This window comes from Lygodium microphyllum, chromosome 7, assembly GCF_053477565.2.
Source record: "Lygodium microphyllum isolate KBCC chromosome 7, Lygodium_microphyllum_v1.1.10, whole genome shotgun sequence".
Classification (NCBI taxonomy): domain Eukaryota; kingdom Viridiplantae; phylum Streptophyta; class Polypodiopsida; order Schizaeales; family Lygodiaceae; genus Lygodium; species Lygodium microphyllum.
Genome location: NC_141141.1, coordinates 29,646,686 through 29,669,979, shown reverse-complemented (window position 1 = coordinate 29,669,979; position 23,294 = coordinate 29,646,686).

Below are 23,294 nucleotides of genomic sequence, written 5' to 3'. Positions count from 1 at the left end.
TTGTTCATGTGCTGCACCATGAACAAATGCTCATTTCTGTCATCACCCTGTCTACTAGAAGATGCATAATTCCCTTGTTGCAGTTTTCCATTCATGATGTCATTCTGCTTTTTATAGCAGTCTTTAGCCATATGACCCATTTTACCACAGTAGTAGCATTCAACATTACTGTTTGCATTTTGACCTCTTTGCCATCCACCACGACCTCTTTGGCTCCCCCTGCCTCTAGAGTTACCACGTCCTCCTCCATAGGACTGGTTTTCTTGAGTTTGCTGCATATTCTGATTTCTACCACGGCCTCCAAATCGGCCTCCTCTACCTCTGCCTCTACCTCTTCCAGCATTTGAGTAGAAGACAGCTTCTTTTGAAGTTCCTCCTGAAGAAGATGCACCACCATTTCTCTGCTCCTCAGAAATTAGAAGAGCAATCAACTCCTCAAAATCAGGAAATCTTTCACGAACTGAAATGGATGTCCGAAACTGTGCATAATCCTTTCCTAGACCATTCAAGGTCACGGAAACTAAATCATCATCTTCCACTGGCGACCCAATGGAAGCAAGTGCATCTGCAATCTTCTTCACCTTCATGTGGTAGTCGTTGATGCTCATATTTTCTCTTGCACATTGTGCAACTCTTGCTTGAGCTGCATTTTCCTGGCTTGTGTATTTGTGCTATACATTTTTGACAAAGTATCCCATGCCTCCTTTGGCGTACTTGCATCTTGAATATGCACAATCATAGAGTCTGAAATGCTGATAGACAGCCAGTACATAACTTTCCTGGCTCTCTCATGCCATGTTTTAAATGCCTGCATTTGCTGTTGATTGGGAACATCAGGAAGAACTGGTTCTTCTTCATTTCCTGCAACAAATTCCCAATATCCTTTTCCCATAAGGAAATTCGTCATTCTAAACTTCCATGCTTGGAAGTTGTTCTTGTCAAGCTTTTCAGTGACAATCTGTGAAAGAGAATCAGATGCCATTACAGAACACTGCAAAAAATTCTGTCACTGCAAAAACCACAGCTTCACCCTCACAAGGGAAAATCTGCAAAACTGGCGAAAGTGGTATTTGACCACACAGTCACTTCCTAGTGACGATTTTGCATTAACAGGCAACAGGGATGATTCTGTAACTCCCAATGTCTCTGCGCACAAGCATACAATGCAATTTTTACAGTAACTTTTCACCGAGCTGTAGAACAGTGGCTGCACAGCATAAAACTGGGCCTTTTCCTGAGTGCGTGCAGAAAACTTCCGCTTGCAAAACAGGCCCCGAAATGGCCTCGAATCAAAAAAACAAGGTCGCCGATGGCTAAAGCCCTCTCCCACAGCATATACTGCCCTCTTGCTTCACCGCGAAGGGCGTCTCAACCTGAGACAATGCACTCCTGCACTTTCCGGCTGTGCTACCTGCAGAGATCTGCTCCCAAAACAGAAAATGAAAGCAACACTGCTCCTCTTACCAGAACACCGCGAGCTTGGCTTGCTTTCTTGAGCTCCTTACCACGAACAAGGCTCTGATACCATGTCAAGATTGTGGGAGAGAAGGAAGGAGTCTCGCTTGAAGCTTTCTTGCTTGCACAATGGGGGAAGACACACAAGGGTGGAGGCTGAAAACAGTTTTCCTCTTCTTAGTTGTGTAAGCCAAAAGAACTCAAGTACAAAGAAATAGAAGAACCCTAGATATGGGTCTCAAACCAAACTCAACTAACTAAGGTGGCATACTAACTGAGCCACAAACTAGAGTAGATAAGGATAGCTATCATGTAGCTATTATTCAGGGGCGGTGTACCAACCGCATCTGCAACTGACAAGTCGATGACATAAATACACAACGGTCACCCTGGCGTATCACGAGTGGAGCTCGATATGTCAACATCAGAGGTGTCTTCGGATCTGTCCACAAAAGTTTGATAGATCGATAACTACTTTTAATACTCAAATGAGACCTCAAGCTTTGACTTTTGAGGAGTTTTGTGCATTATTAATGGAGGAGGAGTTGAAGTTAAAAGCTAGATAAGGAAGCAGCAGTGGAGATGTTGCATTCTCTGCTAATGCAAAAGGCAAAGATAGCTCTTCCACTAAAAATGATGGTGACAAAAAGAAGAAGGGTGGCAAGAAGAAATTTCAAGGAGAGTATTTCTATTGCAAGAAGAAATGACATGCAATTGTAGATTATTGTGTCAAGAAGGCAGATGAAAAGAATGGTATCCTTAAATGTAAGGGGAAGAATATAGCCAACACGGCTAAAGTAGAGAGCAGGAGCTATTCATGGAAACCATCAAGGAAGTATGTTCCTCCACACAAGAAAAATCTACTACTGATTCATGGGTATTGGACAGTGGTGCATCTCATCACATGACCAACAAGAAAGGTCTACATAGTTCTATGCAGCCTCTACAAGAATTCATCACTATGATGGCTGAAAATGATACAAAATGCCGTGCTACAAGCACAAGTACTATTTCCTTTGTTGGTGTAAATGGTGAAGTCAAAAAGCTTTCAAATGTGTTGCATGTTCCAAAAATTAGGAGAAATATGTTACTAGTTTTGCTGCTATAACTGACCTTGGTCATGAAGTGAGATTCAATAGGACAAGTACAAAAATCCTTGATAGTACTGGCAAAGTTGTTGGCAAAGGAGAAAGGAGAAACAACATGTATGAGCTAAGTGCTCATAGCCACTACTAGAGTGGACACAAGTAAGCTTTGGCATGAAAGGTTTGGACACATTGGATTTGCAGATTTGAAAGGAAATTCATAATCAAGGTATGGTTGCTCACCTACCTGCAGTTACTAAATTGAAGGATCCATGTGAAGCTTGTATGATGGGCAAGCAATAAAGAAAGACATTTCCAAAAAAAAGAAAGAATAGAGCAAATGCTCCTCTAGAGTTGGTACATGCTAACTTGCGCAGTAAAATGCCTACATAAGCCTTGGAAGGATCTTCTTATTTCATGTTGGCCATCTGATGACTACAGTAGGAAGATGTGGGTGTACTTCCTTCACTGATAAGGCTCAAGCTTTTGATAAGTCTAAAGAATGGCTAAAACCTATTGAGAATAAAACAGGAAAAAGTGTGAAGAAATTTTAAACTGATGGTGGTGATGAGTTCAACTCAAAGAAGTTTGAAGACTTTTGCAAGAGCAAAGGGATCAAGCGTCAATTAATGATGCCTCATACACCTCAACAAAATAGTGTTATGGAATGCAAGAATCGCACCATTGTGGAGATGGCAAGGTGCATGCTAAAAGGCAAGGGATTACCAAATCATTTTTGGGCCAAAGCTGTAAATACTACAGTCTACATTCTCAATTAGAGCTACACAAAGGCTCTCAAGGGAAAAACACCTCATGAGGCTTCAACTAGTAAGAAACCATCTATCTCACATTTCAAAACTTTTGGATGTGAATGCTATGCATATGTTTCTAATGAGAAAATAAACAAGATTAAACAAAAAAGTAGAAAATATATCTTCTTGGGTTATAGTGATGAGCAAAAGGCTTACAAATTGTATGACCAAGAGTCAAAGAAGATTATAGCAAGCCGTGATGTGGTATTCAAGGAGCAACCTCATATAGTGGAGGAGGAGAAGGAAAGTTCTTCCACTTTGTCATTAAGTGAAAAAGTAGTCTACGATAAACTTGTCTCAAGAGCTACCCATATCCTTAAGAAGTAGGAAGAATTATCTTCGGATGATGAAGAGAAAGTTCATCAACTTGACATCACACCATCGGAAAAGCCATTACCGCGATGGGTAAAGCAACTCTATGACCAAAATAATCTTATGCCCACATTTTTTTGAGGAGGAGGTAGATGGACCAAGGAGGTCTTAGAGAATAGAGGAGCAAAGAAGGGCTTTTGCTCACATAGTCAATATGGCCTTGATGACTGAGATTATGAAAGAAGTAAAGGAGCTATCTAACTTGGAAGAAGCACTTGCAGATCCAGCATGGAAGGCAGCTATGCAAGCTGAGTATGATAGCATAAGAATGACACTTGGGAGTTAACAGATTGGCCACTAAAAATAAAGATTATAGGCACCAAGTGGGTTTGGAAGATCAAGTACAAGGCAGATGGAACCTTAGAAAAGTACAAAGCTAAATTGATTGCATTGGGATTTTCACAGGTTGAAGGATTTGATTTTCAAGATTCATTTGCTCCAACTACTAGAATAACCACTATTCACATAGTACTTGCAATGACTACCCACAATAAGTGGCCAGTTTACCAAATGGATGTTAAATCAACATTCTTGAATGGTGACCTCAAGGAGGAGGCGTACGTGGTTCATCCACTATAGTTTGCATTGTATGGGCTAAAACAAGCCCCTGGAGCATGGTACCAAAAGGATAGGTAAGTTGTTTTTAGGCTTAAACTTCAAAAGATGTGCCTTAGTAGATGCTAACTTGAATATCTACATGGATGGTGAAAAGTCTGTAGTTATTGTCTTATATGTGGATGGCCTTCTTATTACAAGTGACTATGAAGATATGATCAACCAAACTCAAAATGCTTTGAGCTCCGAGTTTGAAATGACAGACTTAGGCTTGTTGCACTATTGTTTGGGGGTTGAAGTCTGGCAAGAGCCATGAAAGGTCTTCATCTCTTAGAAGAAGTATGCATGGGAAATCTTGAAGCATTTGGTATGACTAAATACAAGGAGATAGCTATACCTATGCAGATCAATGCAAAGTTATCTATTGAGGATACACGAGCACTAGCAGACATTGGGAGGTATAGGAGGTTGGTTGGCAGCTTGATCTACTTATGCAACACTAGGCCAAGTATTAGTTTTGCTATTAGAGTTTTGAGCAGGTTCTCAAACAAACCCCATGAGGGTCATTAGAAGGCTAGGATGCGAGTGCTTAGATACTTGAAGGGAACTCTTGACTATGGTATCACATACAGTTCCAGTACTTCTCTTATGGGGTACTATGACTCAGATTGGGCAGGAGACCGTGATTCCAAAAAGTTTGTTTTTGGTTATTGTTTGTCTTTACGTTCAGGAATTTTCTCTTGGATCAGTAAGAAGCAACCAATTATGGCATTGTCTTCTACCAAAGTAGAGTACAAGGTAGCCTATTTTGCTGCATATGAAGTAAGGAGGATCTTATGGCATATGGAAGTGCATGATGAAGACCCAAATGTGCTAAGGTGTGGCAATTAGAGTTGCATCCCCATTGATAAGAATCCAACGTTTCATACATGTACAAATCATATAGAGATCTAGTATCAATGTGTGCATGATTTGATTGAGGATGGGATAGTGGAGGTGGTCTACTATCCAACAAAAGAGAATGGAGCAGATATCTTCACCAAAGCACTCTCAAAGGATCTGCTTCAAGTTTATTTTCAGAGACTTGGCATTGGGCCAAGGAGTTAGTTCACTTATGGATGGACATTGAGGGGGCATGTTAGATATGCTCAATGCCCTACCCTCGTAAGGTGCCACCAATGATCACTCGTGCTTAAAGTTGTAAGGCCCCCATTATGAGGAGAAGCCATGTGTGAGCCCAAACATTGGTGGGTCCTGACTTGTATGTTAGATGAGGTCTATGTGACCAGATGGCCAAAAGGTGACCATTGTGGATATGGCATTTGGGGTTAGACAGAGTAGTTAAAGCTTATAGTAGCAGCCCAAGGCACACTGCATCGAGTTGCAGGGTAAGGAAGTTATCAAGGACCCCTATTTTGGGTCTAAGGGCCATGGAAGTAGCCCTTAGCTAGGGGTAAGGAATATTCCTTGGCCAATTGGTGGAGATGCATATGGAAGGTCAACAAACATATGTGCACATGGAAGGCCATATAGACACAGGTGCATATGGAAGGTCATCCATCATGACCCCCTTCACAAGCTATAAAAGGTAGACCCCTTCAGAGCTTTCATGATCCATCCTTTCACCCAATCACAGGTATTCTAGCTAACCTTAAGCTCTTCATCTATCTTCTGCTTAGATCTCCATCTAAACTTAAGCACACGAGTGGACATCTTTGTATCAGCTTATTTGGAGTTAAATAAATTTTTTATTCTCCTCTTATCTATTGTGTACTCTCTTTCTCTATCTCTTGCTCAAATTTAATTCACTACATCGTGTAATTTTTACATATATGTATATGTTTGTTTATTTATTTAAATATAAAATGAATGGTAAGGCAAAAAGAAACCTCTTCAAAAGGATGACGTCAAGTATAAGCTTGCATAAGTCACATAAATATTTTAAAAGATTCAATCACCTCCTCATGCACATGGTTTCATAGTACTTATACTAACATAACAATGTGTGTTATCATAATAGAGATTAATCCTCTCTCCCTCCCTCACACACACACACCCTACACATACATGCACACATTTTCAAGAGTGTACAACCATTAAGATATAACAGTTGTTTGCTTCATTGGACCACTTGTTAATACATTTATGCTTGAATAGTTGGTGACCTAATAGCTATTATTAGATGCCAGATTGTTATTTTGGACATTGTTGATTACCATGGTGATAGTAGCTATTGAATATACTTGCATATGAAATCTAAAAGCAACTTTGAGAAGCAAGAGCATAGATGGGGTAAAGTAACCACAAAATATTTAAGAAATTCATCTTGCAACTTTGGTACACTCATGCTCCTCAATCCATACTTAGCCCTTAACATATCACCATTGGCATTAATACCATCTAATTTCATCCACAACCATCACGCCAATTCTTACAACAACTCATATCCCTTCACTAACCATGAATCAAGTGGAACATTTTTGTGTGCATGTGTTTGATAATGTCAACCAAAACATTTTCCTATATTTGTTAAGGAATTCCTTGAGCTACGTACATCCCCTTATGTGATGAGGTGATGCCCATATCTTATTATAGTCAATTGATGCATATGAGAACCTTGTGGGGAGAGAGAGAGAGAGAGAGAGAGAGAGAGAGAGAGAGAGAGAGAGAGAGAGAGAGAGAGAGAGAGAGAGAGAGAGAGAGAGAGAGAGAGAGAGAGAGAGAGCCTACTTGAATTATTCTTATACCAAAGAAAGTGTTGCTCATATCTCTTCTTTTTGTAATATATCCAATTTTCACGCAAAAATATATTCATGTATTTTCCACTAGCTCCAACAATGTCTCAATAATGAGGATAAAAGTCACTATTAATGATGTGTTGTATACCAATTTATAAGTGGGAGGTACTTGGAAAGCCCTCCCAAATAAAGTTTATAGAAACTATATTTGTAGTATAGAACAACAATAATGACTAGCTTGATGGATAATCACTTGGTAGTTAAGTGCACTTGGGTGATGACATTGCCGAGATGGGTGACATTCAGAGAAGTTTTTCCTACAAGCAAATGGTTGTACCTCACATGCAACCAATGGTACCAATGAAACCTTCATAGCCTCATTTTCAAGTATGACAAGGCCAAGACACCAAGCTCCATACCTTGGTCAATGCATTGGTCAAGAGTTGCAGGAGGGATGCCACCTGACACAATGTAGTACCCATCCGCTACATAGCTAATTATGAATGGTAACGCTCAATATTTTTTAAAATTTTGACCAGATTTTTTTCCATAAAAGATAGCTAGGCTACGAAAAACATCACCCCACTTTTTTCCTCCCACATCCTGTAATGGACATGTCCCCTGTTAACCTTCCAACGAACAAGGTGGAAAAGTTGAAAAATCTAAAGTAGAAGATAAGGCCAAGGCAAAAGTGAAACAAAAGATGAAGGCGCGCTAAGAAGAATCTGGAAACACAAGAAGTGCAGAAAAGTCCTAAATCAAGGAAAAATGTGCATGAGAAAAAGCGTAAGTATATACTGTTGTAAAAAAGTGCAAGACGCACCATGATTTATTTTAAGAGTGTCGAGCTCTCACCCGTGAAAGTCGTAAATGTAGATGGGCGATGGAAAGGAAGCTAGGAAGATAGGAGGACAAGGGGAAAAAAGGGCCTAGGCCACGGCCGGCCATGTAAAAAAGAAGATAAGGGGATGACCTCCCAAAAGGGATTTAGGGTTTTGTATATAAAGTTGAAAAGTGAATGAGAAGCTTATTCTTGTGTGTGGCCAAAAGCATCTCTCTTCTTCTTCTTCTTCTTCTTCTTCTTCTTCTTCTTCTTACTTGCTTGAGCTTGTACTTGAGAGAGGGAGCGTGAGAGTGTGAGGGAGTAAGTGTGTGAGGGTGAAGGACCGAGGAGGAGAAGCTCTCCACCTTCTCCTCTCTTATTCTCGTCTCTTGTCTTGCTCGTGGCAATGGAGCTTGGAGCGTGGAGCTTGCACTTGGATCGTGGAGCTATCAAAGTACGTGGGAGAGGAGGTAACTCGATCGACATGAAGGTAAGCTCACTACACTCGTAGATATGGATGGCGCGTCGGCTATGTGAGAGGTAGCCATTAGTGCTCGGCTTGGAACTCTTGAAGCAATAAGCAATCCGTGGGTCTTGGTGGTTGAGCAAAGACTCCCACATTTTGGTTCCATCAACATATTCAAGCCTTGAGCACTTGTGCGCTTTGAATTGAGCATTGAAGTAGGGTTTTCCATGAATCGGTGCTTGAGATAGGTAGGTAGGAAGTGAGGGAGTTTGAAGAGGTATTCGATCTCCTTAGCAAGTAAGTTTTTGGTTTTTTAGACTTGGGAAAGCATGATGGAGTAGTGTAGATATTTCCCTTATGATTTTTTCTTGCATTTAGGAAGGATAGGAAAAAAACATTAGAGCACACTGTAGGGTTTTCTGTTTGCTGTATAACAGGCTGAAACAGGGAAAAGAAGGGTAAAAAATGAAATTTTGGGTTAAATATTAGTAAGGGAAGCAAGACTAAGATGAGTACACGCCTGGATAGGGTGATAAGGGGCCAGGATTGGCAAGAAAGGCCACATTTTGCATTGCAGGGATTCAGGAGAGCTGGAGAGAGGGAGAGAGCTTCATTGTGTGGACCTGCTTCGATCTTGTCATCTAGGAGTTATTTTCCCAGTACATGTAATTCCACACCTTCCCCTACATGAGTAGCTTGGATCTGGAGGTGCTCAACACGTGGAAAGGCCTTCATCGCTCAATGCAACGAATTCTTGGAAGTCCAGTGAAAAAAAGCATCGCGCTTGGCCCATTCAAGCGATGGCAATTTTGAGCCGAGTCCCAGAATCGGTCCTCAGACCACTCGGCCATTCATCCCTCGGACCACTCAGCCATTCAACCCTCAAACCACTCAATCCATTTGGCCCTTTAGTATTCAGCCATTGGCCACCCTCGTCCAACTACACTCAGACACCTTTCACTCGGCCCGTCCAAGTGAAGCATTCGGACCACTTGATACTCGGCCCACCTAATGCGGCCATTCGACCCCTGGCCCACTTGGCCACTCGGCCTTCAAACCAGTCGGGTACTTGGTCCTTGGACAAACGCACTCGGATCAATCGAATTTAACATTTAGACCAGTTACATTTGGCACTCGGCCATTTGGACGGGCCAAATTGGGCATTCGGCCCCTGCAATTCAAACCTGTTGGGCCGAATTTGGATTTGTTCAAAATTCTAACCTGTAGATTCTGAAACCAACAAGAGACCGCGCAGAGCCAAAAGCACATCATAGATCTATTACTAAACTGAAATCTAGAGCAAGTAGTTCAAAACTTGGCTACGAACAGTCCTTCAAATCTCACATGGTGGTTACCGTAACAACCCTACAGGCCGGGGGGGACTGCCCCCCCTGGAACCCCTCAAAAGGGGCACCTACCCCAAGTAGGTTGGAGAGAAAACGCGCGCTGTGACAAATCCTCCAAATTAGATCCTACTGTAGTAATGGCTCTACACAAGCATGGATTCTCACTTGCAAAGGAGCATCCAAAAGCCCATACCCAAACAAAAACAAACAGAGACCCTAGAACCTCAATGGGCCAATCTAGCCAACAAGGGCAAAAAGGCCACACCGCAAAAACACGTATGTGTTGCATTCAGACTGCATCTAGTCAAAGCGAAAATCAACAATATCAAGCTACAACTGCGAGGATGACTAGATATGACAGTCGTGACAATAGATGCACCTTGAATACCATTGCACTGATGATCCAAGACATCAGTGGAGAACTCACATCTGGTCGTGCAGTTGGGGACTCAAGGGCATTTGTCAGAAGGCTTAAATTTATAAGCCAAGACCCGAAAGATGAAGACATAGTATTGCCTGCTTATCTTAGGGTCAAACTCACCGCAAAAAGAGAGCATACTATCGATGCTCTCATCAATGAAAGGGCAAATTTTAATATCTTAAACTATGAAGCATGGACCCTACTAGGCCAACTAGAGCTCACACCAGCTAATGCAACTCTTAGTCCTTACGGGGGACACCCACAAACACTCATAGGAAAGTGCAAAATCATTGTGACTATTGAAACTGAAAGCTTGCCTGTCCTATTCCATGTTCCTCCAAATAGTGCTAGTTGTGGAAAGGAAACCCTCCTTGGACAACCCTTCAAAAGGGCAACCAAGTGTGAGGCCAACTATGTCTCACAGAGGATACACTTTACACTACTAGGTGTGAGGATAATCACAACCTTTAGTAAGGGTGACCTCATCAAACCTCGAGGAAAAGATAAGGAACATTCCGACATGCCAAGCAAGCCTAGTGATGAGAGCAAGGACCGTTGCTTCAAGCGCATGGTGAACAGAGAGAACTAGTGAGTGAGGCCAAGCTTGAAACAAAAAGGTCAGGAGACAATGCCAAGGGTAGGCTTTGGACTTACAAACATCGTAGAAGACCACAAAAGAAGCCCAAGCCTTATAGACAAAGGCACCGATGGAGAGCTAGCATGACACCTTGATGGATATCCAAAGCATCGCTACATGCTCAAGGGTATTACGCAGGTAACCAATGGATTTGGGTACCAAAACCCCCTGCTAAATGACCTCTATCAGTTGAAGGCCAGATTGCATCAAAAGCAAGGAAGCACAATAGGAAATCTAAGAGAAAATCTAGGTCTCAAGGCACGAAACCAAACATGAGTATTAGAAAGGAAGAGTCTAGCATGCTTAATAAGCAGATGCCAGATGTAACCATTGAGCGTGTACAAAGACCACTAGTGCTCAAGGAGCTTTTGACTTCCCAAGAGGATCATGAGCACCATAGGCACAACGCTACTCATAAGAAGGTTAATTGCTCAACAAACCAAATGGCACAATTGTCTAATAGCTGTGAGCAAATCTTTCAACCAAGTGCCAAGTCCACTTAAGTGTCCCAGATCTCCTACACCCTCTTTCCCTAAACGGACATAGGAGGCACAATAGCAGCCGTCAAGTGTAGCTGCTCAATCCCAACCTCTATCTCCATCTAAGCTTCTAGATGTCCAAGAGGTGGGATATGACACCACCCGTAGCTCTCGGCCCAAGGATATGCATGTGCAACCTAATGTGACTAGATCAACTGATGTTCGATCTACACAAGTAAATGCTCAAAGGGCAACAAAAGACACAATCACTTCCGATCGGCCTAAGGACTTGACACCGCAATCCACCAATAGTAGCCAGTCCACTGAACTAGCTACAACCACTTCCAATCAGGGATCATAGCAGTCACAGCCCTTGGCCATGACAATGCCCCTTGCGAAACGTGTCTTTAGTCATTCACTTGTGGAGGAGGTGTCACAACCACCAACATCCTTGACAACTCCAGCACTTCCAAAGCATCTAAATCCTAGGCTTGAGGAGCTAAACAGAGGGGAATTAGTTGAAGAGCTAAACTCTCCAAAAAGAGAGGCAGTTATACTCTCACAACCTAGCAAGGTTGTTCAACAAGCCGCAGCTATGTCCCATGAGGACACACTAGAGAAAGAGAATGCTGAGGCCCAACCAAGCACATCAACGACTAACCTAGTTCAAGGTCCCAAGTCTCCCAGGGATACACCTAAATTTCCTAAGAAAGAGAAGAGAAAACAATGAAAACAACAACGACAATTGCAAGCGATTGTAGAACCCAAGAAGATTGAGATCAATAGTGCCAAAGAGCTAAGGAATAAAGCATCGAGTCCACCCACGAATGAACCCACTGCCATATCTCCTAACAGTAGTGAAACCTCAGACACATCCATGTGCTCTGAAAAATCAAAGCAACCCTTACCATCAACGGTTGCTTGCAACACTCAATCCATCGACAACAAAACTCGCATTGACCAATTAAGAGTGGATAAAACATTGTCACAACAGGATGACAAGACTATACCAGGCACATCCAAGGAGAACAATGACACAATAGCAACAAGGCCTCAGGAGAAACATGGAAACCCCGAGAGCATAAGCAATCCTAGCATTGACCAATCTTACTCATCTAGGCTTGAGCTCCCAGCTATGCTAAAGCTTAGGGAAACTCCTAGAACCTTGCATGAGATAGCAATAGAGCAAGTCCTTCTTGAACATAGAAGTGTCGTAGAATGCTTAACTGAGTTGAATGCTAAACTCAAAGTATTCGCACGTGTCTACATTCTTGCGGACATGGGTGCATTCCCCAAGAAGCAGCTTGGGGAATACTTGCCATTTCCCCTATCATGGGAAGAGTAAGAACATCTTAACGAGCACTATGACAGGCTCTTGCATGAATGCATGCGACTCACCTCTGATGAGGAAGCCGACAAACTACGCTTAACTGTAACATTCAATGATGTGCTCTGCCAACCAAATCTCTTAGAGATAGAGCAACTAAAGCGACAATTAGAGGGTCAAAGTCAATTTGAAAAATGTTGGTTTGAAAACCGCATTGCAATGGCCAAACTAGGAGCCCAGATTAGGACAGTCTCAAAGGAGCGATTGGCTAAATGGCCGAACTAGGAGCCTAGATTATGACAGTCTCAAAGGAGCCCAGATTATGACAGTCTCAAAGGAGCGATTGGCTAAATGGTGTTCTCAAAGAGACCCAACATATGTGGTACTTACTTCCTTTTGAGTATTGACTACCATTCGGGGTATGGACTTAGCCGGAACTAGCCAAGAGAACTCTCTAGCTGATAAGGTTCTCACTGAGAAGGAGTTAGATGTTGCCAATAGACTCGGACAAGGTACCATGCTACTCGATGTTGCAAATTATCTATTATTATTGAGTAAGCAGCCACGAGTACTGGATGCGTGTGCCACGCTCTAGTACAATCCTGAGTTCTACAATTGGTTTTTATCCTCACAAAGTGGCGTGGATTCGTAAATATATACATAAAAATAAACAATGAGTTTTGTGACCCTATATAGATAATATCAACACACACAAGCAATGCTAGTCAAGCGCAGGGAGAAGAGTTGGGTTTGATAGGCTAAGCTCCTCAGATCCTCCTCTCACCACATGTCTAGGAGTCGTGTGACCATTTCCGCCTCCAGGTGGAGGGCATACAACTCTCATTACCGCCATAGGAAGCCCTGGCCAACACCTCTGTAGGCGTAGACAGGGCATCGTTCCTTTCTACAGGCTTTTCCCCTGTTTTCGATCTATCCTTATAGGGACGAGCCCTACTCCACTCTATGACAACCAGTCCATGCAACTTAGTATAAGCTAAGATCTACTAATGGCTGGAATATGCCCCGCAGTCCAGGAAGGACGAACATCATCAAAGGGGCCGTTCCTCTACAACAAACACTACATGCCTCACCTCGCTCCTCCTCCTCATATGTGCTTGATAATCCACAGTTTAATCCCTTTCATGCAAATAATTCTATCCTACCTCAAAGCCTAAACTTGATTCACATTTTGCAGATTTTCCCACAGTATCTGTTAGGGAGCACACAATGCAACTGGCATGCAAGGAAGCTCTCCTCCGTAGAAGGGAGCATAAGACACTAGCGCCCCCACCAGAGCGATATGTGCCTACCCTTAAGAGGTACACACCAAAAAGAGGCCCTAAGCGACACCGCCCCGAACGCAGGCCAAGAGAACAAAGACTCAAGGGCATGCCCAGGGGGGTGGCAACACTGGCCGTGCAGGCCCCCACCAGACGCTCGGGCACCAGGTGCTCGAAAGAGGAGAAGACAGCTAGAGACAAGCAAAAATTTGATGAATTGTTTAAAAGCATTCTTGAAACAGCTGTGGCCAAGGACTACACCATTCGGGTCCCGGGGCTGATATCTTCCCCGCCCAGCCTAACAGAGCCCACCACTGGCACAGTCCCAGTCATCTAATCACCCAAATTCACCAAGCCTCATATAAATAGAATAGGCCCTATGTGTATAAGTTGCTTGCCAAATGCCATTTTGTCATGATTTTTTGTCCTTAAGTGGTTAAAGGGGCAGGCTTCCCAACTGTATAAACCTCCCTTACCTACTACTAATATATGTCACGTATTTAACAAGTGCCAAGGATATGCATTGCAGTCAGCACCATAGGATTTTGATAAAGTAATATCTTTTTGTGTTGCATTTGTCATTATAATTGATGCATGTGACTTGCACATACTCTCACAAAGTGTCAAGTAAATGCAGGACGACACAAGTCCTTGTACGAGAGTGTTCAGTGCCCAAGTCACCACAAGACCATCAACCTCACAAGGAGCATGACGAAGCCTCACCACCAAAAGCAAAAATCACCCTTGCCAATTGCCCACATCGCATGGCCCAAAGCATGATCCGTGGCCACTCTCTCTTTCTGGGTCAAACTCTACACCTGGCACTCACGACAGTTGTTACCTCAATTGTACCAACATCGCACGTTACAAAGAGGTTTTGCAAAATCTCCAATGTATCTCCCCATCTCAACAACTGTTCCTCTAGCAACGAGGTTGGGACACAATCATCGTTGTAATATCTAGTTTCGCAGCCTTTTGAATCTCGACATTTCCCGATCCAATTGAAAGGTTGTGGCCTCAACGTATTGCAATGGTTGTACTCATGTTATTATTCTTCTTCTTTTTTTAAAGTGTGGGAAAGAAAATGAAAGAAGAAAAAGAAAAAGAAAAAGAAAAAAGAAAAGAAAAGAAAAGAAAAAAGCTCTCACAATCACAGCACGACACCTAGGGGTCCTTAAATTAGGTACGCCCAGTGGCCTTGGTCGGCTGGCTTCGTCCCTAGTCCCCTAGCCCTCTGCACATCCCCCATAATTGTTCAGGGCACATCAAGGGTAGGACATACCTAGGGAACTTGTCTTGCCTATGGTTAGACTTGTCACCTTAACCCATTTGCACAATTCCTTTTTGCACTCCGCCTTAGTATCATTGCAATCGATCATGGTAAGCACCGCACAAATGGCCATGAAAAGTACACCGTACTCATCGAGCAAGCCTAGTAGCTACCAGCTACTACCGAAAGTTCGGTGTCAATGTGTTCGATTATGCTACATCATGATGTCACAATGTAAAGGATGTCTCATACATCTTCATGTGTACTTCTTCTTAACATGGACAACTTTGCTTCATCCACACGTTGTTACGAGGAACCAGCCCGCGGTCTTCTAACTATGTAATATCTAAGTATGCACGAGCACTCACATAATATCTGCACCAAAATAGATACAGTGTTTGGATCCTCAAGTGCAAGACAATACTTTCAGCTTGCTTAGAGTTCAACCTGTCTCCCAAGCTAATTGAACTACGTCTTGTGCACGATAAAGAGGACTAGCACTACCTTGAGGGAGAGACCACATATGAGAGGTTTTCAATTGCAGGTATTGAAGACTCCAACAAAAGTGTTGTTTGCTCTTCATTGCCACTCAATTCAGAATTCTTATTCTTTATCATCCTGCAAGCCCGCCAAGAATCGTCATGTGCAGAATCCCCAAAAACCAATACATGTGCTAGCCCAACGCAATTCCCAACAACGAACAGCCCTACCCCCAACTCCAACCACCCTACCACCAGCCACCCACGCCAACAATGTGACCCCAACAACCTTCATCAGCCCACCACTAGAAATCCTCCAAGGCAACCACAGATGTCCTTGCCACCCACATCTTCGGTGCATGCTAAAGCCTGCTACCTACGACTGTGAGTGCCTTGGGACTGGCACTCGTCTAGGAGGAGGGTAATGTTAACCCTCAAATGAACAAGGTGGAAAAGTTGAAAAATCTAAAGTAAAAGATAAGGCCAAGGCAAAAGTGAAACAGAAGATGAAGGCATGCCAAGAAGAATCTCGAAACACAAGAAGTGCAGAAAAGTCCTAAATCAAGAAAAAAGGTGCATGAGAAAAAGTGTGAGTCTATATTGTTGTAAAAAGGCGCAAGATGCACCATGATTTATTTTAAGAGTGCTAGGCTCTCACCCGTGCAAGCCGTAAATATAGATGGGCGGTGGAAAGGAAGCTAGGAAGATAGGAGGACAAGGGGAAAAAGGGCCTCTGGCCATGTAAAAAAGGGGACAAGAGGATGACCACCCAAAAGGGATTTAGGGTTTTGTATATAAAGTTGAAAAGTGAATGAGAAGCTGATTCTTGTGTGTGGCCAAAAGTGGCTCTCTTCTTCTTCTTCTTCTTGCTTGCTTGAGCTTGTACTTGAGAGAGGGAGTGTGAGAGTGTGAGAGACTAAGTGTGTGAGGGTGAGGGATCGAGGAGGAGAAGCTCTCCATCTTCTCCTCTCTTCTTCTCTTCTCTTCTCTTCTCTTGCTCGCGAAAATGGAGCTTGGAGTGTGGAGCTTGAGGATGGAGCTTGCTTGAAGCTTGCACTTGGATTGTGGAGCATCGGAGTGCGTGGGAGAGGAGGTAACTCAATCGGCATGGAGGTATGCTCACTATACCTATAGATATGGATGGCGCGTCGGCTATGTGAGAGGTAGCCATTAGTACTCGACTTGGAACGCTTGAAGCAATAAGCGGTCCGTGGGTCTTGGCGATTGAGCAAAGGCTCCCACATCCCCCCTCCCCTAGATTAGTATATAAAGAGAGGCAACTTTGTGTAGAGATAACGGTAAGAGAGAATGTTATGATTCCAATTATGAGAGAGAGGAGTTGGGACCATTAGTTTTTCTACAATGACATTCTTGTTGTATGACTTTTTTTCACCTAACTTTCCTATCTCAGCTTCAACCTAATCCTTATCAACCCTCTTTTTTCATCACCTTCTCCTAACTAAGCTCCCTACTACCCACTCTATTGCAAGAGCCAATAAAGAATTGTTGCACTATGATAGCTTCAAAGTGGAGGAGTGAAGCTGTAGTCGAGTAAGTACTAGATGCAATGAGAGTGGAGCAAGTGGTTGTGGTAGAGCAAGCAGTTGCAATGACAAACACAACCCCTCTTCTACCTCCTCCACAAGTTTATCAAGTGACTTTATAAGTTATATTTTTGCATTAGAGAATAGATTATTTTCCTTCTCAAAAGACCATGGAATTGAATCCACATGTTTTAATCAAGTTATCTTACTTGTCAAGCCTTAGCTTTTAAGAAGAACATAGTATACTTTTTTGGTCATTGAGTAGCAAAATAATTGCTTATTGTGTTGCTTCGATCTATAGATGTGACTAATAAAAACTTTGTTTGAAAAATATTATATTCTTTATCTGCATGTCTATTTTATGGTTATGCTTGTGATGTAATATGAAAGCTATTATTGAGAGCAAGTGTGGCTATCCCCAAGCACACTGCACTGAGCTCCACCACCAAGAACTAGTTTCATCATGGGTGCTTAGATCAAACTCATAGATGAGAGATCTCTCTATAAGGTGTGATTAATCACTTGCGACTATGATGACTAACAAGGCTCTAGAGAGACTTTCATGGGTCTATGATGAAATCAGTGACTTGTGAGCCTGGATGCATTCCAAAAGGTCCTTATACTAGTTAGGGGATATGGTGAAGGCACATACAACAGTCCCACTCTAGAGTGGTATCTATCTAGGATAACACTCAGTATTGATAATTCTAGTCTAGAGCAAATTTCTTAGTATCAAACGGACTATCCAAAGTGAGTTTTTCACTCGTACATGGTGATTTTGTCTAGAGCCAATTTTTTGTTCACCTATTTGAAATAAATCGTAGCAAATGTGTGCTAAAGGATTAATTGAGGAAGCTAATTCTAAATGTCCAAACTAAGTGTGCTAGGATCTTAATTATAAAGCTAAAGATATTTTGGGAGTGTGCATGGAAAGCAGGAGGGTGACTTTCTCAACTGGAATTGACCTATGGTTGGACTTGATTAGTTGAGTGGCTTCTCAATAGCTAGGTTTTAAGCTTAAGGTTGATTTCCTTAGGGTGCCTTGGAACCTAGCATATCATCATTTTAGGGGGCCAATGTGAGACTATGTCTTATGGGTAAAGGGATTGACGTTTTACTCTCCCTCATTTCTCACTCTCATTGAACCAAGTATGGTGCTTGTCTACTTTGAGTTTTGATTAATCAGACAAGTGGCTTTCTTAACTTAATGCTAGAATATTGTTAGTGACCATAGTTGAGTCATTAGGAACCTTAGGTCAATCCTCATAGATCAAGCCAATATGAGATAGACCTAGCATCTACCTAATCTCTAAGCTCATACATTCCATGGGATTTGACTAGTGATGCTTATGACAAGCGATTATGGGTGATGCTTACGACAAGCGATTATGGGTGATTACCCAATGTTATTCCTTAGGTTTCCCAAGTGGATCACTTTTTAAGATTGAATCATCACTTGTTTCTTCTTCTTTCTTTCTCATGCTCCTTGCAAGATCCTATCAGTAGCAAAGTCTCTATGGGATGTGAAGACATGATTTTTATTGATGTCAATGTGGTAATCATTAGTTTATGTCCCAACATGCATTGCCTCTTTGTCAAATAATTATCAAGTGAGACTCTTCTCCTTTTCATAGGTCAAGTTGATATGGAGCTATTATTGCTCATCACCTATGTAATTTCCTTAGCCTACGTTGTTAATTGAGTTGCAACAACGTGGTTGCATTGCCTTAATTAGGGTGAGACCCATGAAGGCTCCTTGATGGCATGATAGACTCTATTGGGATGGAATATCAGTATATCAAGCAATTACAGTAGAATATCAATATCAAACAGCAATGTAAGAATATCATCGTTGCATGCATGAGTCTTCTATGAAGTGGGTCAACCTTTGATGGAGCTCCCTTTTTTCCATTCCTCGCTATGACAATTGCATAGCACACTACAATAAAAATATTCAATGGCTATCTACTATTTGAGAGGTTGAGGAGGAGCAAAGAAGAATTTCACAAAGGAAAAAGAGAATGCTTAGCTATGGACTATGATTTGTATCAAGTTTGCATGCATCCACGAGTCCACACCAAAGCCCCAAAAGCAAGCCCTCTCACTAATTGTTGACTGCTTTGCTATTGTTTTAGGCAAAAAATGATTCTAGAGAAACAATTGATGATAGTGATCCATCAAAGAAAGAGAAAAAGAGGAGGAAAGCATCCATCAAGAAAAAGAGAGTGAGTGATAAATTCGCCATGGCTGACCTTATTTTGTCATGCAGAGAGCATGCAAATTGTCTTAGACTCACCTCTCTTTCATCCAAACTGGCCTAATGCTTGCACAAAGACACATGGGGGGAGAGAGAGAGAGAGAGAGAGAGAGAGAGAGAGAGAGAGAGAGAGAGAGAGAGAGAGAGAGAGAGAGAGAGAGAGAGAGAGAGAGAGAGAGAGAGAGAGAGAGAGAGAGAGAGAGAGAGAGAGAGAGAGAGAGAGAGAGAGAGAGAGAGAGAGAGAGAGAGAGAGAGAGAGAAGTTGGAACCATGCAAAGTGAGTGCACCACCAAAAGAGAATAGTGCAGGCTTAGTCTAGGAAAGATAGATGCATGCCTTTGATCATGTTGCATTAGTTACACCCTCCTCTCACTATCCTTGAACTTTATCTACTCTCCCTCCATTGTCCCCGATGTTGTTTCATGCACAAAGGCACATATACTTGCTATGGCATATACATAGCATTTAGCTCAAAGCTAGCTACATATATTATATGGCTTATGATATTTAACAACAAGGATTCAACCTTTCCACATTGCTGTTACTTGAAAGAAAAATAGATGAAAGGCAAATTGTAAGATGCACATACTGTTTTTGAGCTAATTCTTATCAATATACTGAGATGGGGAAAATGGGCCATTGCTTCCACATGATAATAATTAGTGTTTATTGATTCAAGAAAGTATATCCTTGCTTATTTCTCCTCCATTTGCTTTCTACCCCTTGTAGGGGCACTTGTATCCTTCATCTATGTAGCTCCTCACCATTGCAAAGTGGAGGAGATAGGTAGAGGCACGATCATGTTGGGGATAAGGAAAGGGTCATCTAGAAACATTGCGGTGACAAGATGTGTATTATGGTTTGCACATACTAAATTCTCAACGTTAGTTATATCACACATCTATCTTGTGTATGAAGTGATAGGGTCACTTGTAAATTCTAGGGAGATACGAGAGAGGAAGGATAGTGGCAAAGGGCATTAGGAAATATAAGCATGCCACTAGCTACCTTTTTCTCAACCATGCTAGTAGGTACCTAGACATCCATGTTCTCCTACGAGGTACAATGGGTTTTGATGGAGGAGAATATTCAAGACTCTAGCTTCTTGGAATTCAAGCACCATGCTATTGATCCATCATGCAAAGAGCTGATCTCTTGTGGGTTTGTGTGTTCTTTGAAATATTTTCATATCCTTACGAGAGGCTCCTACATAGAGGGAATGTGCAAAGACATTTATGAAGTGCAAGTCTAAAAACTTTTTATATGTAGCCAATTGTTTCTATTATGAGCACCTAAACAGTCTAATTTTGTATTATAAATGATGGAGTACAAGGTTTTAGTTGAATAGAAAGCTATATGTGTGTTTCTAAGCATGTAAGGAGCAATGTTTAAGTAGGTTGAGTGTAATATCTTTATGTATGAATATAATGCTAGGTGGCTAGATTGGTTGAAACACATGAAAAAGTCTCAACCTACAGGTAGGATTTCAGTATTATTAAAAAAATGGTAGTTTCCTACAGAGGAGCCCCTTAGTTATTGGTATTCTTATAAATATATACACAAGTTTGTAAAACCTAATCTTATACATTCTTGTGATGCTATGCATACACTATGGATGCCAATTGTTTCTATTAGGTGTGCTTGAAATGACTAATGTTATTTTATAGGTGTCAAGTGGTGATGTATGTGGTATGGATAGAGCTTATATGGAAAATTGTGGGTGTGCATGTGAATGGAATAGTTTGTGTTATAAGAGGCATATAGTATAACAAGTGAGAATGAAGAATAATAGATGTGTAGTATAATGTGAGATAATAGTTGTATAGTATAACGTGTTATAATGCATAGGAATGGAATATAATAATAGATGTTTAGTATATGTATGGGGCAATGAGTAAGGAGGTTTACTATAGAATGTTTAAGTGTCTATGTAAAACACTATGCATGAATTCGGCAAGTTAAATGATACATAGCCTAGTACATAACTAGTTACTATTATTAGACTAATCTAACCCCTAGGTTAACCAAAAAGCCAACAACAAAAAGATCCCTTGTGTTGTTTTCTTAAAGAAACTAATATCTCAACCTCCTATCTAGTCATGATGAGCCAACCTTAAGCTTCTCACTCCTGCATCGAACTTATCACCTTGACAGATATCAACTGACATCTTGAAATCATGCTAGTATAGGAGGATGTTCGTAGCCTTGGATTTATTTCTTTTTCTCGTATTATCTCTGGTTTATATATCCCACCCCCACATGCCTTTCCTCATTTCCTCCCCCACTACAACTGATAAACGGTGGTCATGTTTGGAGAGTTGTGGTCATGACCTCTAAGACAAATTTCTCTTTATGATGGTAATTGTCCAACCGCTGCAATTGATCCTTGTGCTCTATGCATTGGGCGATAATGGTCGCTCTTGATATTATTCTTACTTAGAACAAATGACGCCCACTCTACCCCTCATATACCCACCTGTTCTATGGCATTAACGCAACACAGCCTATTACCTTCAAGCACCTAAACATTCATAGTTGCATAAACTCTACTCTAATGGTGTTATCGCACATATGCGTCATGCACTAATGGTAGCCCCTCTTTAGGTCTAATTCACAGTGATGATATGGCCCTTTGCCACAAACCACCAAGCTTAGTTCTACATGATTTGACTTGATTTGTATGTTTGCATGGCACACTCCCTCACTAATAGGAGACCATTATCGATATGTCGGGCTATTATTAATAAATAGTCCTATGCACTACTATAATTTGAAGGGCACTCATTGGTTACCCTTTGCAATATGCTCAAGTCAACCTGAGTAGTGCAACATGCTCCCTCCCACCAATAGGGGTGCATAATTCGTTAATGGGACTCTTTGAATAAAAGTACACAATCTTGACTAGTCCATGTGTGTATAACTTGACTATTAATAAATAGTCCTATGCACTACTATAATTTGAAGGGCACTCATTGGTTACCCTTTGCAATATGCTCAAGTCAACCTGAGTAGTGCAACATGCTCCGTCCCACCAATAGGGGCGCATAATTCGTTAATGGGACTCTTTGAATAAAAGTACACAATCTTGACTAGTCCATGTGTGTATAACTTAGGGTACTCTCTAGTTATCCTATACATTCAACTTGTTTCTTTACGCACAACTTTACCTAGATTGTTTTCTACCTCGAGTTCAAGTTATGCAACCAATCCTGCCTATACCCGAAACCAAGAGATAGGTGGGGCTAGCTCATAACAAGGATTAGATGTGTACTTCACATCACATGCATGGATATGTGATGCATAAACACGAATGCTTGAAAATTAGTCCATATTTAGAGCTATGAACCTAAGAGAAGCCAACATTAATATTTTCCAGTATTCCCCTTGGGGGTATACAGGATACATGTTACCATCCCTATGACACTTAAAACCCTAATGCCAAACTGGTATAAATTTTCCATTGCACCTCAATGAAGGAAACTATTTAGCTTTCTCTAGTCACTTTTAAAAATCCAATCCATAGCAACTAAGCTGCTATACCACTTATCTACAATAATAGGAGCAAGGTAATCCATAATATGAGTGGACCTGGATGACAAGTGTGGTAGGTCATTGACACTTGCACTATGCATCAATATGGCTTGTTTTTATTGGTGGGTATTGTTGTATGGATGCAAGGAACATATCTACCACTTACTCCTATTATGGCACATTATTGTTAAAACCCCAAATTGTAACTTGGTCATTGTAAATACTTTGCAATACAAGTTGCTTCATTTTTTACTATTATCTAAACATGAAGGCATCACCATTTTGGTAGTGTTTTAATCATTTGTTTAAATTCTTTATTTCATGCGAGTTTAATTTGCTATAAATATATATGCATATGTGCCTTGGGACATGGTTATCGATTTAGCAATTTTTTATTACGTTATACACAATGCTTTC